The following is an 18,493-nucleotide window of genomic DNA, read 5'->3' as shown; positions in this document are numbered from 1 at the left end:
ATGTCACAAAATAGGTTTCTAAGCTCAAGGGTCTTTTCTTGGTGAAATAAAATGTTAAAAAGGTGGCTGCACTTCCTGATTTCGTTTTAGATTTCGTTCATTAAGAAATGATTGCGGCCATGACTGAATTCAAACGTAAACGCGAGTTGGTTTTGGTGGGGGGTTGATGTGGGTCTCCTGTGTGTTCATAGGTGGTAAGAGTTAACCAAATCATTTCACCAATTAGCTTCAAGCCAGCTGGTGTGCGCGACCATGGAAAAATTGGTTTGACTTTGGATAGCCAATCTCCGGGAATAGTTATGGACCGTTAATAAATTCCACAATGTAAATAAGACAATATTTCCATGTTGCACAACTTTTAGTTGTCTAATTAAATGCTTTCAATATTTGTATTTGAATTTATATAGTTAACTTTTTTTTTTTTTTGCTATTGCCCTTTTAAATATTGTCCCATGTACATTGTGTAATTTCTTGATGGTCGTATCTAGCCCGATGGGTATATTGAATGTCAAAGCAAATCGAACAGGGTAATACAATCAGCTGGAGTGCAGCTGCGATCTGAATTGATGATTACTTGAGTGCTGCCAGCTGTGGGCAGGATTGAAATAAACTCCAAAAAAACTTTTACCATATGCTTCAATCCAACATACAATATTTTCCTATCGTCTCGCAAATCTTAGTTTTGGACGAAACTGATTTCATGACCAACAATTATCCTATTTACACGTTGTAGTCAATTTTTGACACTAAAATAAAAAATGTTTCTGACTCATATCAATGCAACATAGGCCGTTTTCAAAAGGAAAAGTAGCTTTTTTTTTTTATAGGGGAAGTCACTGTCCATCTCTACGGGCAGGTACCTCTGCATCCAGACGCGTATGGAGGGACCGTCCAGGCAGGGCAGCAGCAGACCGTGGTAGTCCAAGTGTTTAGTCTGCCATGCCTCGTAGAACTCCCTGACTGAAGAGGAGGTCTGAGGGGAGTCTGAGGAAGGAGACAGCATCCAGCGACTGAGCCTCTTTACGCCGAGGATTTTCTTCAGGTTGTCCGCCTCGTCTTTAAAGAAGCCCTTCTTAGGGGGGGTCTTGAAGGCTGAGCTTGGCAGGGACAGCTGACGCAGGTGCTGGAAAGTAGGAATAGAAGAACAGTTGTGTTGTTGGAGACATGTTCAATTTGATCAGGATAATGTTGGAATATAATAGACTGACAATATTACAGTTGGAGAGAGCCAGAGAGAGAGAGCCAGAGAGAGAGAGCCAGAGAGAGAGAGAGAGCCGAGAGAGAGAGAGAGAGAGAGCCAGGAGAGAGAGAGAGACAGAGAGAGAGCCAGAGCCAGAGAGAGAGAGCCAGAGCCAGAGAGAGAGAGAGAGAGAGCCAGAGAGAGAGAGCCAGAGAGAGAGAGAGCCGAGAGAGAGAGGAGCCAGAAGAGAGAGAGAGAGAGAGCCAGAAGAGAGAGAGAGGAGAGAGAGAGCCAGAGAGAGAGACAGAGAGAGAGAGAGAGACAGAGAGAGAGAAGAGAGAGAGAGCCAGAGAGAGAGAGCCAGAGAGAGAGAGAGAGCCAGAGAGAGAGAGAGCCAGAGAGAGAGAGAGCCAGAGAGAGAGAGAGCCAGATAGAGAGAAACCAGATAGAGAGAGAGAGCCAGATAGAGAGAGAGAGCCAGATAGAGAGAGAGAGCCAGATAGAGAGAGAGAGAGAGAGAACCAGATAGAGAGAGAGAGAGAGCCAGAGAGAGAGAGAGCCAGAGAGAGAGCCAGAGAGAAAGCCAGAGAGAGAGAGAGCCAGAGTACCTTGGGCCTGTATGACTTCCTCACAGATGTGTCCTGCTTGGGCTTCTCGGCATACAAAGGGTTAGTGAAGAGATCCTGTGCCTTGCAGTCAAACTGCACCGACCAGTCCCACACTGTAGGGCAGTTCAATGGGCTTCTTGGTTTGTGCGGCGTCTCGGCCTGCCAAGACAAGCAAACAGTCAGGCTGGGTGTATGTGGGCAGACTGGTGGAGGGAGGACGGGCACATTGTAACGGAATGGTAATGGAACGACGGTCACTTGTCCATTAATTCCTTTCCAGACGTTAAAATGAGCCCGTCTCTGATTTAAAAGTGACACCAGCCTCCACTGGTCCATGGACGTTCTGGTGTAACACAGCTGAAAGAGACAGGTTCTGATGTCCAGTCATCTACACTACAGGCCTTCAGAATAACAGTACAAATCAAATTATGCGTCACGTGTGCCAAAAAATAACAGGTTTAGACCTTACAGTGAAATGCCCACTGACAGGCCCTTATACAATGCAGTCAAGAAAAAAAAATAAAGTATTTACTAAAATAAACTGAAATAAAAAAATGTATTAAACACATATTTTTTTTTATTAAAGAGCAACAAAATAACAGTAGGGAGGCTATATACAGGGGGTACCGGTACAGAGTCAATGTGGAGGCTATATACAGGGGGTACCGGTACAGAGTCAATGTGGAGGCTATATACAGGGGGCACCGGTGTCGAGGTAATTGAGGTAATATGTACGTATGTAGGTAGAGTTGTTAAAGTGATTATGCATATGCATTTAATAACAGAGAGTAGCAGCAGCGTAAAAAGGGGGGGGGGGCAATGCAAATAGTCTGGGTAGCCATTTGATTAGATGTTCAGGAGTCTTATGGCTTGGGGGGTAGAAGCTGTTTAGAAGCCTCTTGGACCTAGACTTGGCACTCCAGTACCACTTGCCGTGCGGTAGCAGGAGAACAGTCTATGACTAGGGTGTCTGGAGTTTTGACCATTTTTTGGGCCTTCCTCTGACACCGCCTGGTATAGAGGTCCTGGATGGCAGGAAGTTTGGCCCCAGTGATGTACTGGGCCGTACGTACTACCCTCTGTAGTGCCTTGCGGTCGGAGGCCGAGCAGTTGCCATACCAGGTGGTGATGCAACCAGTCAGGATGCTCTCGATGGTGCAGCTGTAGAACCTTTTGAGGATCTGAGGACCCATGCCAAATCGTTTCAGTTTCCTGAGGGGGAATAGGCGTTGTCGTGCCCTCTTCACGACTGTCTTGGAGTGTTTGGACCATGATAGTTTGTTGGTGATGTGGACACCAAGAAACTTGGGACATCTTGAAAATGTCAGTGAAGACACTTGCCAGTTGGTCAGCGCATGCTCGGATTACACATCCTGGTAATCCGTCTGGCCCTGTGGTCTTGTGAACGTTGACCTGTTTAAAGGTCTTACTCACATCGGCTACGGAGAACGTGATCACACAGTTGTCCGGAACAGCTGATGCTCTCATGCATGCTTCAGTGTTGCTTGCCTCAAAGCGATGTGATAACTTGGCCTGGTATCATTAGTAAAAGGTTGGTATTTGATAACACTAGTATAAATGTAGTGACTGTTCTAGTACACAGTCTTATAGAAAAGGAACATCCAATCAACACCAGGGGTTCATCCAATCCACACCAGGGGTTCATCCAATCAACACCAGTGGTCCATCCACACTAGAACTTCATCCAGTCCAGCGGTTTGTAGACCTAACTACGGCAGAGCGGTTTGTAGACCTAACTACGGCAGAGCGGTTTGTAGACCTAACTACGGCAGAGCGGTTTGTAGACCTAACTACGGCAGAGCGGTTTGTAGGCCTAACTACGGCAGAGCGGTTTGTAGGCCTAACTACGGCAGAGCGGTTTGTAGGCCTAACTACGGCAGAGCGGTTTGTGGGCCTAACTACGGCAGAGCGGTTTGTGGGCCTAACTACGGCAGAGCGGTTTGTGGGCCTAACTACGGCAGAGCGGTTTGTGGGCCTAACTACGGCAGAGCGGTTTGTGGGCCTAACTACGGCAGAGCGGTTTGTGGGCCTAACTACGGCAGAGCGGTTTGTGGGCCTAACTACGGCAGAGCGGTTTGTGGGCCTAACTACGGCAGAGCGGTTTGTGGGCCTAACTACGGCAGAGCGGTTTGTGGGCCTAACTACGGCAGAGCGGTTTGTGGGCCTAACTACGGCAGAGCGGTTTGTAGACCTCTAACTACGGCAGAGCGGTTTGTAGACCTCTAACTACGGCAGAGCGGTTTGTAGGCCTCTAACTACGGCAGAGCGGTTTGTAGGCCTCTAACTACGGCAGAGCGGTTTGTAGGCCTCTAACTACGGCAGAGCGGTTTGTGGGCCTAACTACGTCAGAGCGGTTTGTGGGCCCCTAACTACGGCAGAGCGGTTTGTGGGCCCCTAACTACGGCAGAGCGGTTTGTGGGCCCCTAACTACGGCAGAGCGGTTTGTAGGCCCCTAACTACAGCAGAGCGGTTTGTAGGCCCCTAACTACAGCAGAGCGGTTTGTAGGCCCCTAACTACAGCAGAGCGGTTTGTAGGCCCCTAACTACAGCAGAGCGGTTTGTAGGCCCTAACTACAGCAGAGCGGTTTGTAGGCCCCTAACTACAGCAGAGCGGTTTGTAGGCCCCTAACTACAGCAGAGCGGTTTGTAGGCCCCTAACTACAGCAGAGCGGTTTGTAGGCCCCTAACTACAGCAGAGCGGTTTGTAGACCTAACTACGGCAGAGCGGTTTGTAGACCTAACTACGGCAGAGCGGTTTGTAGACCTCTAACTACGGCAGAGCGGTTTGTAGGCCTAACTACGGCAGAGCGGTTTGTAGGCCTAACTACGGCAGAGCGGTTTGTAGGCCTAACTACGGCAGAGCGGTTTGTAGACAGCCTAGAGAAAACATACTGTATTGGTAATGTCTGCCTGCCTGCATGTGTCTTTACCCTGAGTATATTGTCTCTGTGGCTGTCATTGTTGAAGAGGAAGGTGGTGAAGACAGGAACATGGACGCTGTCAGACAGCACGGTCAGGTAGGTCTCTGAGAACTGGAAGGCCGGACCATGCTGCTGCTGCAGTTGCCACACACACTCCAGGAAGAGCAGGAACACTGGAGACTGGCTCTGAGAGGATGGACAGAGGGACACGGTCGTCACCTATACACCACACTTGTGTTCTTTAAGGCATACCGCAGGTCTCAAAATCCTTGATTCCCCCTAGAGTCCTTGATTCTTAAAATTCCTCAACTTCTCAAAGCTCATTGGAGGAGGATATCAAGGCGAGGGGAATTTAGAGCCTTTCCTCCAATAAGCTTTGAGAGAGGAGGCGAGGAATCAAGGACGGGAGAAATCAAGGTTTCGATGGCTAGTTTAAATTGTCAGACAACAGAATAAACAAAAAAACAGGACACACGGATCCTACCTCCACCTTGTCCTTGAGGTGTAGATGGTTGGAGCGATCCAGGAAAGCATGTCCTCCAGCCACCCACTCCTTCTGCACCAGACTCTGGAAGCCCAGAAGAGTTCTGTAGTAGGGGTCTAACATCAACTGGACCAGGCTGGAGATCACACAGCACAGGTCTGAACCGCCTTCCTCTGGAAGAATACAATACAACTTAACACCATGTACAGGTCCTAACCAGCCTCCTCTGGTACTATACAATATAGAGGTAGGACCCAGTACAGGTCCTATACAATATAGAGGTAGGACCCAGTACAGGTCCTAACCAGCCTCCTCTGGTACTATACAATATAGAGGTAGGACCCAGTACAGGTCCTAACCAGCCTCCTCTGGTACTATACAATATAGAGGTAGGACCCAGTACAGGTCCTAACCAGCCTCCTCTGGTACTGTACAATATAGAGGTAGGACCCAGTACAGGTCCTATACAATATAGAGGTAGGACCCAGTACAGGTCCTATACAATATAGAGGTAGGACCCAGTACAGGTCCTATACAATATAGAGGTAGGACCCAGTACAGGTCCTAACCAGCCTGGTACTATACAATATAGAGGTAGGACCCAGCACAGGTCCTAACCAGCCTCCTCTGGTACTATACAATATAGAGGTAGGACCCAGTACAGGTCCTAACCAGCCTCCTCTGGTACTATACAATATAGAGGTAGGACCCAGTACAGGTCCTAACCAGCCTCCTCTGGTACTATACAATATAGAGGTAGGACCCAGTACAGGTCCTAACTAGCCTGGTACTATACAATATAGAGGTAGGACCCAGTACAGGTCCTAACCAGCCTCCTCTGGTACTATACAATATAGAGGTAGGACCCAGTACAGGTCCTAACCAGCCTCCTCTGGTACTATACAATATAGAGGTAGGACCCAGTACAGGTCCTATACAATATAGAGGTAGGACCCAGTACAGGTCCTAACCAGCCTGGTACTATACAATATAGAGGTAGGACCCAGCACAGGTCCTAACCAGCCTCCTCTGGTACTATACAATATAGAGGTAGGACCCAGTACAGGTCCTAACCAGCCTCCTCTGGTACTATACAATATAGAGGTAGGACCCAGTACAGGTCCTAACTAGCCTGGTACTATACAATATAGAGGTAGGACCCAGTACAGGTCCTAACCAGCCTCCTCTGGTACTATACAATATAGAGGTAGGACCCAGTACAGGTCCTAACTAGCCTCCTCTGGTACTGTACAATATAGAGGTAGGACCCAGTACAGGTCCTAACTAGCCTCCTCTGGTACTATACAATATAGAGGTAGGACCCAGTACAGGTCCTAACTAGCCTCCTCTGGTACTATACAATATAGAGGTAGGACCCAGTACAGGTCCTAACCAGCCTCCTCTGGTACTATACAATATAGAGGTAGGACCCAGTACAGGTCCTAACTAGCCTCCTCTGGTACTATACAATATAGAGGTAGGACCCAGTACAGGTCCTAACTAGCCTCCTCTGGTACTATACAATATAGAGGTAGGACCCAGTACAGGTCCTAACCAGCCTCCTCTGGTACTATACAATATAGAGGTAGGACCCAGTACAGGTCCTAACCAGCCTCCTCTGGTACTATACAATATAGAGGTAGGATCCAGTACAGGTCCTAACCAGCCTCCTCTGGTACACAAACACATATTTAAATGGTAGACTCAGCGACATGACGTAGACACAGAAAGTAAACAGCATAGTGGGTCAATTTCTTCAACAACTAAGAAAGTTGAATGCGAGAGGGTCAACTTCTGTTGTTTTGGTGCCCTGGTTACCACACTGTAAACAGCAGATACTTTGTGTGACTGAGAGCAATGTCTTGCATCTCGCTTATCTCACTATCACCGGTGCTGCTCGTGGCAATGTCAATTAGCTTACCTTCAATTCATTTATTATATTATTTTTTATTGAGGATAGTCCACTAAGTAACGATTGCCACTGCTCTCCTGAGAGTCATTGTAGGACAAATGTTCTTAAGTAAAGTAATAAAAAAAATATATATATGTCAAACAAAATGTCAGGACACAGGATCTGATCTGTGTGGCCAAACCTTTGTCAAATAAAATACAACCTTCCTCAAATAACTGGTCCTTACCCATAATGAGAACATTAGTGTTTTCCTTCTCCAGGCACTCAACTACCTCCACAGCCTTCTGGAGACACTGTCTGCAACACACAACACATCGACTCTCCGCGTGAGACGAGGCATCGACTCTCCGCGTGAGACAAGATCCTAACAAATACATTGGTAACACTGGACAAATACACTCAGCGGCCATTTTATTAGACACACACATCTAGTACCGAGTCAGACCCCCCGTCTGTCCGTCTCCAGAACAGCCTGAATTCTTCGGCAGTATGGATTCAACATGGTATGGCATTCTAAAACATTTCTCGATTGGTATCAAGGAACTTAACTTTACCCAGGAAAACATTCCCCACACCAGTACACCACCGCCACCAGCCGGTACCGGTGACACCTGGCAGGACGGGTCCATGCACGCCAAATCCTTACTCTGCCATCAGAATGATGCAACAGGAACTGGGATTCGTTAGACCAGGCTGTGTTTTCTGCTCCTCTATCGTCCGGTGTTGGTGAGTCCACTGGAGCCGCTTCTTCTTGTTTTTAGCTGATAGAGGAATGGAACCCCGGTGTGGTCGTCTGCTACAAATAGCCAATCAGTGACCAGGACCGACGAGTTGTGCGTTCCTGGATGCTGTTCTTCTCACCACTGTTGCACTGCGTTTGTGACCCGCCTGTTAGGCTGTACGATTCTTGCTATTCTCCTTCGACTTCTGTCATCAACGAGCAGTTTTTCGCCTCCAAAAGGACTGCCGCTGACTGGATGTTTTGTTATGTCGCACCATTCTCCGTAAACCCTGTCGTGCGTTGAAAGACCCAGGAAGCCGGACGTTTCTGAGATGCTGAATCCGGCTAGCCTGGCACCGACGATCATACCACGCTCAAAGTCGCTTAGGTTATTCGCCCCCATTCTAACGTTCAACCGAACAGTAACGATGCCTGTTTTTTTAATATAGCGGCCACCAGGCTCACTGTCTGGAGGAGCGAACGGGGTGGTGTACCTAATAAACTGGCCTCCCGAGTGAACATTCTAAAAAAAACACTGGACAAAATAGAAGTTTGGTTTTCAAAATCTGACCTGATGATGTCCAGCCATCCACAGTTGTCGAGTGAGGAAAACCATTTCATATCGGACATCCAGAACTCTGTCGTATTGTCGATGAGGAAGAACTGTTTGAACCGGTTGTAAGACAACAGGATGTCCTGAACGGCAGGAAGTGTGTGACAGGTCTTCGGTCTTCACTGAGTACAGGTGATTGTGAGCCACTGCCGTCAACATTCTGTAACACACCTCACAGTGTTACACAAAAAGTCGGTACACTTCATTTAAAAATTATTATTATTATTTTTTTAAAGGGAACCTACGGACTGGAAAAAGTCATAGTCACAACTTTTTATAAAACTCAGTAGATACATAAGCATTCATCACTATTAAAAACACAGACAATACTCAATACTACAAAAAACTCTTAAAACTGGAAACACTTATCTCCCTCACTAGCTTTAAGCACCCAGAGCAGCTCACAGATTACTGCACCTGTACATAGCCCATCTATAATTTAGCCCCAACAACTACCTCTTCCCCTACTGTATTTATTTTGCTCCTTTGCACCCCATTATTTCTATTTCTACTTTGCACTTTCTTCCACTACAAATCTACCATTCCAGTGTTTTACTTGCTATATTGTATTTACTTTGCCACCATGGCCTTTTTTTGTTGCCTTTACCTCCCTTATCTCACCTCATTTGCTCACTTTGTATATAGACTTATTTTTATACCGGTTAAATAAATAAATAAATACGATGTAACCAAATCAGGATGTGTTTTACTTCTCTGTGTAGGTTTGTGCGACGTTGTCCTCTTGTATCAGGGGTAGAGAGGCGGTTTTAAACAAGGCACAGCCGCTATGATGAGACCAGCACCACATCTGAAAACAGACATTATCAAATACATTCATTTATTTATTTGTATACTGACCCATAACAGCAAGTGAAGAGTTACGGTTCTATAATTAAAATGTGAGATATTCAATTTAATCAAATAGCAGACACAAAACGACTTAAAATAAATAAATAAATAAATAAATAAAGATACATACCGGTAATCCCTTTCCCTGGTACTTAGTCAAGTCTTCGTCCGAGACGTTTGTTGGGACTATAAAAAACTGAGGCAACCTGCAGGAAATAGACGTGTCGCGTTGGTTTACTCATAATAGGATTAAAAAACAGGAAACCAGAGGAATCCAAGTTAACTACAGAGTACTTCAACCAACATGTTGATTAGGATGCAACGTCTTGATATGCAACTAGCACGTTACAGCAGTTATATTGATATGTAACTAGCACGTTACAGCAGTTATATTGATATGCACGTTACAGCAGTTATATTGATATGTAACTAGCACGTTACAGCAGTTATATTGATATGTAACTAGCACGTTACAGCAGTTATATTGATATGCAACTAGCACGTTACAGCAGTTATATGATATGCACGTTACAGCAGTTATATTGATATGTAACTAGCACGTTACAGCAGTTATATTGATATGTAACTAGCACGTTACAGCAGTTATATGATATGCACGTTACAGCAGTTATATTGATATGCAACTAGCACGTTACAGCAGTTATATTGATATGCACGTTACAGCAGTTATATTGATATGCAACTAGCACGTTACAGCAGTTATATTGATATGTAACTAGCACGTTACAGCAGTTATATTGATATGCACGATACAGCAGTTATATTGATATGCACGTTACAGCAGTTATATTGATATGCAACTAGCACGTTACAGCAGTTATATTGATATGCACATTACAGCAGTTATATTGATATGCAACTAGCATGTTACAGCAGTTATATTGATATGTAACTAGCACGTTACAGCAGTTATATTGATATGCACGTTACAGCAGTTATATTGATATGCAACTAGCACGTTACAGCAGTTATATTGATATGTAACTAGCACGTTACAGCAGTTATATTGATATGTAACTAGCACGTTACAGCAGTTATATTGATATGCACGTTACAGCAGTTATATTGATATGTAACTAGCACGTTACAGCAGTTATATTGATATGCACGTTACAGCAGTTATATTGATATGTAACTAGCACGTTACAGCAGTTATATTGATATGCACGTTACAGCAGTTATATTGATATGCAACTAGCACGTTACAGCAGTTATATTGATATGTAACTAGCACGTTACAGCAGTTATATTGATATGCACGTTACAGCAGTATATTGATATGTAACTAGCACGTTACAGCAGTTATATTGATATGCACGTTACAGCAGTTATATTGATATGTAACTAGCACGTTACAGCAGTTATATTGATATGCACGTTACAGCAGTTATATTGATATGCAACTAGCACGTTACAGCAGTTATATTGATATGCAACTAGCACGTTACAGCAGTTATATTGATATGCAACTAGCACGTTACAGCAGTTATATTGATATGCAACTAGCACGTTACAGCAGTTATATTGATATGTAACTAGCACGTTACAGCAGTTATATTGATATGTAACTAGCACGTTACAGCAGTTATATTGATATGTAACTAGCACGTTACAGCAGTTATATTGATATGCAACTTGCACGTTACAGCAGTTATATTGATATGCACGTTACAGCAGTTATATTGATATGTAACTAACACGTTACAGCAGTTATATTGATATGCACGTTACAGCAGTTATATTGATATGCAACTAGCACGTTACAGCAGTTATATTGATATGTAACTAGCACGTTACAGCAGTTATATTGATATGTAACTAGCACGTTACAGGAGTTATATTGATATGCAACTAGCACGTTACAGGAGTTATATTGATATGCAACTAGCACGTTACAGCAGTTATATTGATATGCACGTTACAGCAGTTATATTGATATGTAACTAGCACGTTACAGCAGTTATATTGATATGTAACTAGCACGTTACAGCAGTTATATGATATGCAACTAGCACGTTACAGCAGTTATATTGATATGTAACTAGCACGTTTAGCAGTTATATTGATATGTAACTAGCACGTTACAGCAGTTATATTGATATGCAACTAGCACGTTACAGCAGTTATATTGATATGCAACTAGCACGTTACAGCAGTTATATTGATATGCAACTAGCACGTTACAGCAGTTATATGATATGCAACTAGCACGTTACAGCAGTTATATTGATATGCACGTTACAGCAGTTATATTGATAAGTAACTAGCACGTTACAGCAGTTATATTGATATGTAACTAGCACGTTACAGCAGTTATATTGATATGCAACTAGCACGTTACAGCAGTTATATTGATATGCAACTAGCACGTTACAGCAGTTATATTGATATGCAACTAGCACGTTACAGCAGTTATATTGATATGTAACTAGCACGTTACAGCAGTTATATTGATATGCACGTTACAGCAGTTATATTGATATGCAACTAGCACGTTACAGCAGTTATATTGATATGCACGTTACAGCAGTTATATTGATATGCACGTTACAGCAGTTATATTGATATGTAACTAGCACGTTACAGCAGTTATATTGATATGTAACTAGCACGTTACAGCAGTTATATTGATATGTAACTAGCACGTTACAGCAGTTATATTGATATGTAACTAGCACGTTACAGCAGTTATATGATATGTAACTAGCACGTTACAGCAGTTATATTGATATGTAACTAGCACGTTACAGCAGTTATATTGATATGTAACTAGCACGTTACAGCAGTATATTGATATGTAACTAGCACGTTTACAGCAGTTATATTGATATGTAACTAGCCGTTCCAGCAGTTATATGATATGTAACTAGCACGTACAGCAATTATATGATATGTAACTAGCACGTTAACAGCAGTTATATGATATGTAACTAGCACGGTACAGCAGTTATATTGAATGCAACTAGCACGTTACAGCAGTTATATTGATATGCAACTAGCACGTTACAGCAGTTATATGGATATGCAACTAGCACGTTACAGCAGTATATTGATATGCAACTAGCACGTTACAGCAGTTATATTGATATGCACGTTACAGCAGTTATATGATATGTAACTAGCACGTTACAGCAGTTATATTGATATGTAACTAGCACGTTACAGCAGTTATATTGATATGCACGTTACAGCAGTTATATTGATATGTAACTAGCACGTTACAGCAGTTATATTGATATGTAACTAGCACGTTACAGCAGTTATATTGATATGCATGTTACAGCAGTTTTATTGATATGTAACTAGCACGTTACAGCAGTTATATTGATATGCACGTTACAGCAGTTATATTGATATGTAACTAGCACGTTACAGCAGTTATATTGATATGTAACTAGCACGTTACAGCAGTTATATTGATATGCACGTTACAGCAGTTATATTGATATGTAACTAGCACGTTACAGCAGGTTATATTGATATGTAACTAGCACGTTACAGCAGTTATATTGATATGCATGTTACAGCAGTTTTATTGATATGTAACTAGCACGTTACAGCAGTTATATTGATATGCACGTTACAGCAGTTATATTGATATGTAACTAGCACGTTACAGCAGTTATATTGATATGTAACTAGCACGTTACAGCAGTTATATTGATATGCACGTTACAGCAGTTATATTGATATGTAACTAGCACGTTACAGCAGTTATATTGATATGCACGTTACAGCAGTTATATTGATATGCAACTAGCACGTTACAGCAGTTATATTGATATGCAACTAGCACGTTACAGCAGTTATATTGATATGTAACTAGCACGTTACAGCAGTTATATTGATATGCAACTAGCACGTTACAGCAGTTATATGATATGCAACTAGCACGTTACAGCAGTTATATTGATATGCACGTTACAGCAGTTATATGATATGCAACTAGCACGTTACAGCAGTTATATGATATGCACCTAGCACGTTACAGCAGTTATATTGATATGCACGTTACAGCAGTTATATTGATATGCACGTTACAGCAGTTATATGATATGCACGTTACAGCAGTTATATTGATATGTAACTAGCACGTTACAGCAGTTATATTGATATGCAACTAGCACGTTACAGCAGTTCTATTGATATGCACGTTACAGCAGTTATATTGATATGCAACTAGCACGTTACAGCAGTTATATTGATATGCACGTTTACAGCAGTTTATATTTGATATGGCAATCTAGCACGTTACAGCAGTATTGATATTGCCACGTTACCGCAGTTTTATATTGATATGCACGTACAGCAGTTATATTGATATGCACGTTACAGCAGTTATATGATATGCACGTTGACAGCAGTTAATATTGATATGCACGTTACAGCGTTATATTGATATGCACGTTACAGCAGTTATATTGATATGCACGTTACAGCAGTATATTGATATGCACGTACAGCAAGTTATATTGATATGCCACGTTACAGCAGTTATATTGATATGCACGTTACAGCAGTTATATTGATATGTAACTAGCACGTTACAGCAGTTATATTGATATGTAACTAGCACGTTACAGCAGTTATATTGATATGCACGTTACAGCAGTTATATTGATATGCAACTAGCACGTTACAGCAGTTATATTGATATGCAACTAGCACGTTACAGCAGTATATTGATATGCAACTAGCCGTTACAGGAGTTATATTGATATGCAACTAGCACGTTACAGCAGTTATATTGATATGCAACTAGCACGTACAGCAGTTATATTGATATGCACGTTACAGCAGTTATATTGATATGCAACTAGCACGTTACAGCAGTTATATTGATATGTAACTAGCACGTTACAGCAGTTATATTGATATGTAACTAGCACGTTACAGCAGTTATATTGATATGTAACTAGCACGTAACAGCAGTTATATTGATATGTAACTAGCACGTTACAGCAGTTATATTGATATGTAACTAGCACGTTACAGCAGTTATATTGATATGCACGTTACAGCAGTTATATTGATATGTAAACTAGCACGTTACAGCAGTTATATTGATATGCAACTAGCACGTTACAGCAGTTATATTGATATGCACGTTACAGCAGTTATATTGATATGTAACTAGCACGTTACAGCAGTTATATTGATATGTAACTAGCACGTTACAGCAGTTATATTGATATGCACGTTACAGCAGTTATATTGATATGCAACTAGCACGTTACAGCAGTTATATTGATATGCACGTTACAGCAGTTATATTGATATGCAACTAGCACGTTACAGCAGTTATATTGATATGTAACTAGCACGTTACAGCAGTATATTGATATGCACGTTACAGCAGTTATATTGATATGCACGTTACAGCAGTTATATTGATATGCAACTAGCACGTTACAGCAGTTATATTGATATGCACATTACAGCAGTTATATTGATATGCAACTAGCACGTTACAGCAGTTATATTGATATGTAACTAGCACGTTACAGCAGTTATATTGATATGCACGTTACAGCAGTTATATTGATATGCAACTAGCACGTTACAGCAGTTATATTGATATGTAACTAGCACGTTACAGCAGTTATATTGATATGCAACTAGCACGTTACAGCAGTTATATTGATATGCACGTACAGCAGTTATATTGATATGTAACTAGCACGTTACAGCAGTTATATTGATATGCACGTTACAGCAGTTATATTGATATGTAACTAGCACGTTACAGCAGTTATATTGATATGCACGTTACAGCAGTTATATTGATATGCAACTAGCACGTTACAGCAGTTATATTGATATGTAACTAGCACGTTACAGCAGTTATATTGATATGCACGTTACAGCAGTTATATTGATATGTAACTAGCACGTTACAGCAGTTTATATTGATATGCACGTTACAGCAGTTATATTGATATGTAACTAGCACGTTACAGCAGTTATATTGATATGCACGTTACAGCAGTTATATTGATATGCAACTAGCACGTTACAGCAGTTATATTGATATGCAACTAGCACGTTACAGCAGGTTATATTGATATGCAACTAGCACGTTACAGCAGTTTATATTGATATGCAACTAGCACGTTACAGCAGTTATATTGATATGTAACTAGCACGTTACAGCAGTTATATTGATATGTAACTAGCACGTTACAGCAGTTATATTGATATGTAACTAGCACGTTACAGCAGTTATATTGATATGCAACTTGCACGTTACAGCAGTTATATTGATATGCAACTTGCACGTTACAGCAGTTATATTGATATGCACGTTACAGCAGTATATTGATATGTAACTAACACGTTACAGCAGTTATATTGATATGCACGTTACAGCAGTTATATTGATATGCAACTAGCACGTTACAGCAGTTATATGATATGTAACTAGCACGTTACAGCAGTTATATTGATATGTAACTAGCACGTTACAGGAGTTATATTGATATGCAACTAGCACGTTACAGGAGTTATATTGATATGCAACTAGCACGTTACAGCAGTTATATTGATATGCACGTTACAGCAGTTATATTGATATGTAACTAGCACGTTACAGCAGTTATATTGATATGTAACTAGCACGTTACAGCAGTTATATTGATATGTAACTAGCACGTTTAGCAGTTATATTGATATGTAACTAGCACGTTTAGCAGTTATATTGATATGTAACTAGCACGTTACAGCAGTTATATGATATGCAACTAGCACGTTACAGCAGTTATATTGATATGCACGTTACAGCAGTTATATTGATATGCACGTTACAGCAGTTATATTGATATGTAACTAGCACGTTACAGCAGTTATATTGATATGCACGTTTACAGCAGTTATATTGATATGCAACTAGCACGTTACAGCAGTATATTGATATGCACGTTACAGCAGCTTATATTGATATGCACGTTACAGCAGTTATATTGATATTGCAAACTAGCACGTTACAGCAGTTATATTGATATGCAACTAGCACGTTACAGCAGTTATATTGATATGCACGTTACAGCAGTTATTGATATGTAACTAGCACGTTACAGCAGTTATATTGATATGCAACTAGCACGTTACAGCAGTTATATGATATGCACGTTACAGCAGTTTATATTTGATGATGCACGTTACAGCAGTTATATTGATATGCACTAGCCACGTTACAGAGTTATATTGATAGGCAACTAGCACTTTACAGCAGTTATATTGATATGCAAACTAGCACGTTACAGCAGTTATATTGATATTGCCCAACGTTACAGCAGTTATATGATATGCACGTTACAGCAGTTATATTGATATGCACGTTACAGCAGTTATATTGATATGCACGTTACAGCAGTTATATTGATATGCACGTTACAGCAGTTATATTGATATGCACGTTACAGCAGTTATATTGATATGCACGTTACAGCAGGTATATTGATATGCACGTTACAGCAGTTATATTGATATGCACGTTACAGCAGTTATATTGATATGCACGTTACAGCAGTTTATATTGATATGCACGTTACAGCAGTTATATTGATATGCACGTTACAGCAGTATATTGATATGCACGTTACAGCAGTTATATTGATATGCACGTTACAGCAGTTATATTGATATGCCGTTACAGCAGTTATATTGATATGCACGTTACAGCCGTTATATTGATATGTAACTAGCACGTACAGCAGTTATATTGATATGTAACTAGCACGTTACAGCAGTTATATTGATATGCACGTTACAGCAGTTATATTGATATGCAACTAGCACGTTACAGCAGTTATATTGATATGCAACTAGCACGTTACAGCAGTTATATTGATATGCACGTTACAGCAGTTATATTGATATGCAACTAGCACGTTACAGGAGTTATATTGATATGCAACTAGCACATTACAGCAGTTATATTGATATGCAACTAGCACGTTACAGCAGTTATATTGATATGCACGTTACAGCAGTTATATTGATATGCAACTAGCACGTTACAGCAGTTATATTGATATGTAACTAGCACGTTACAGCAGTTATATTGATATGTAACTAGCACGTTACAGCAGTTATATTGATATGTAACTAGCACGTTACAGCAGTTATATTGATATGCACGTTACAGCAGTTATATTGATATGTAACTAGCACGTTACAGCAGTTATATTGATATGCACGTTACAGCAGTTATATTGATATGTAACTAGCACGTTACAGCAGTTATATTGATATGTAACTAGCACGTTACAGCAGTTATATTGATATGTAACTAGCACGTTACAGCAGTTATATTGATATGCAACTAGCACGTTACAGCCGTTATATTGATATGCAACTAGCACGTTACAGCAGTTATATTGCGTACGGCATTGGTCAAACGTTTAAAAATTTGTATAAAATTAAAATGGCCGTACTTTGGAGAGAGCTCAAAGTTGCTGTTCTCCGAGACCAGTCTACAGTTTCCTTTAGTCCTCTTCATGTCCTGAGTCCAGTCCTCCACAGAGTCAAACATCACAGTCTGGTTTTTCCTCTGCAGCTCTGGGGAAACACAAGGTACTGTCATTTTCAATACACCCCCCCCCCTCCCTCACTGTGTGAACAGGTCATAGATAGTCACCACACCGGACAGCATATCTATGTAATCTTCAAAAAAGGCAGTGTTAGACAAAACGGCTCTACAGATCCTACACCGTTTGCACATCTGAGACAGATCTGAGAATACATCTGTATTAGTCATCGTCATTGACGTTTATTATTTTGAACGTCTCATCTCTGCAACTCCACCAAACGGGCTCGGGAGGCGAAGGTTGAATCGCGCGTCCAATGAAACATAACCCGCCAAACCGCGCTTCTTAACACCCGCCTGTTTAACCCCGGAAGCTAGCCGCCGGGTTAAAGAACGAACGATGAGCCAAGTAAAAGAAACCCCCCCCCTCCCTCGGCCAAACCCTCCCCAAACCCGGACGATGCTGGACCAATTGTGAGCCGCCCTATGGGACTCCCGATCTCAGCCGGTTGTGATACAGCCCGGGTCTGTAGTGACGCCTCGATGCCTTAGACCCCCCGGGAGGCCTTGTGCATAGACATTCTGTGATAATGACAGTCATGGCAGTGGTAAGACAGCGTGAACAGAGCTCTGGCT

General features: G+C 41.6%; 1 pseudogene; it reads right to left on the bottom strand.

The window, feature by feature from the left end:
• The window catches only part of LOC115165114 (uncharacterized), a 52,946-nt pseudogene that overhangs the window by 18,293 nt on the left and 16,160 nt on the right, over positions 1 to 18,493 (bottom strand).

Source organism: Salmo trutta, chromosome 27 (assembly GCF_901001165.1).
Source record: "Salmo trutta chromosome 27, fSalTru1.1, whole genome shotgun sequence".
In the NCBI taxonomy this organism is placed as follows: Eukaryota; Metazoa; Chordata; class Actinopteri; order Salmoniformes; family Salmonidae; genus Salmo; species Salmo trutta.
The sequence above is the reverse complement of the archived record's forward strand: the minus strand, read 5'-3'. Positions and strand labels throughout refer to the sequence as shown.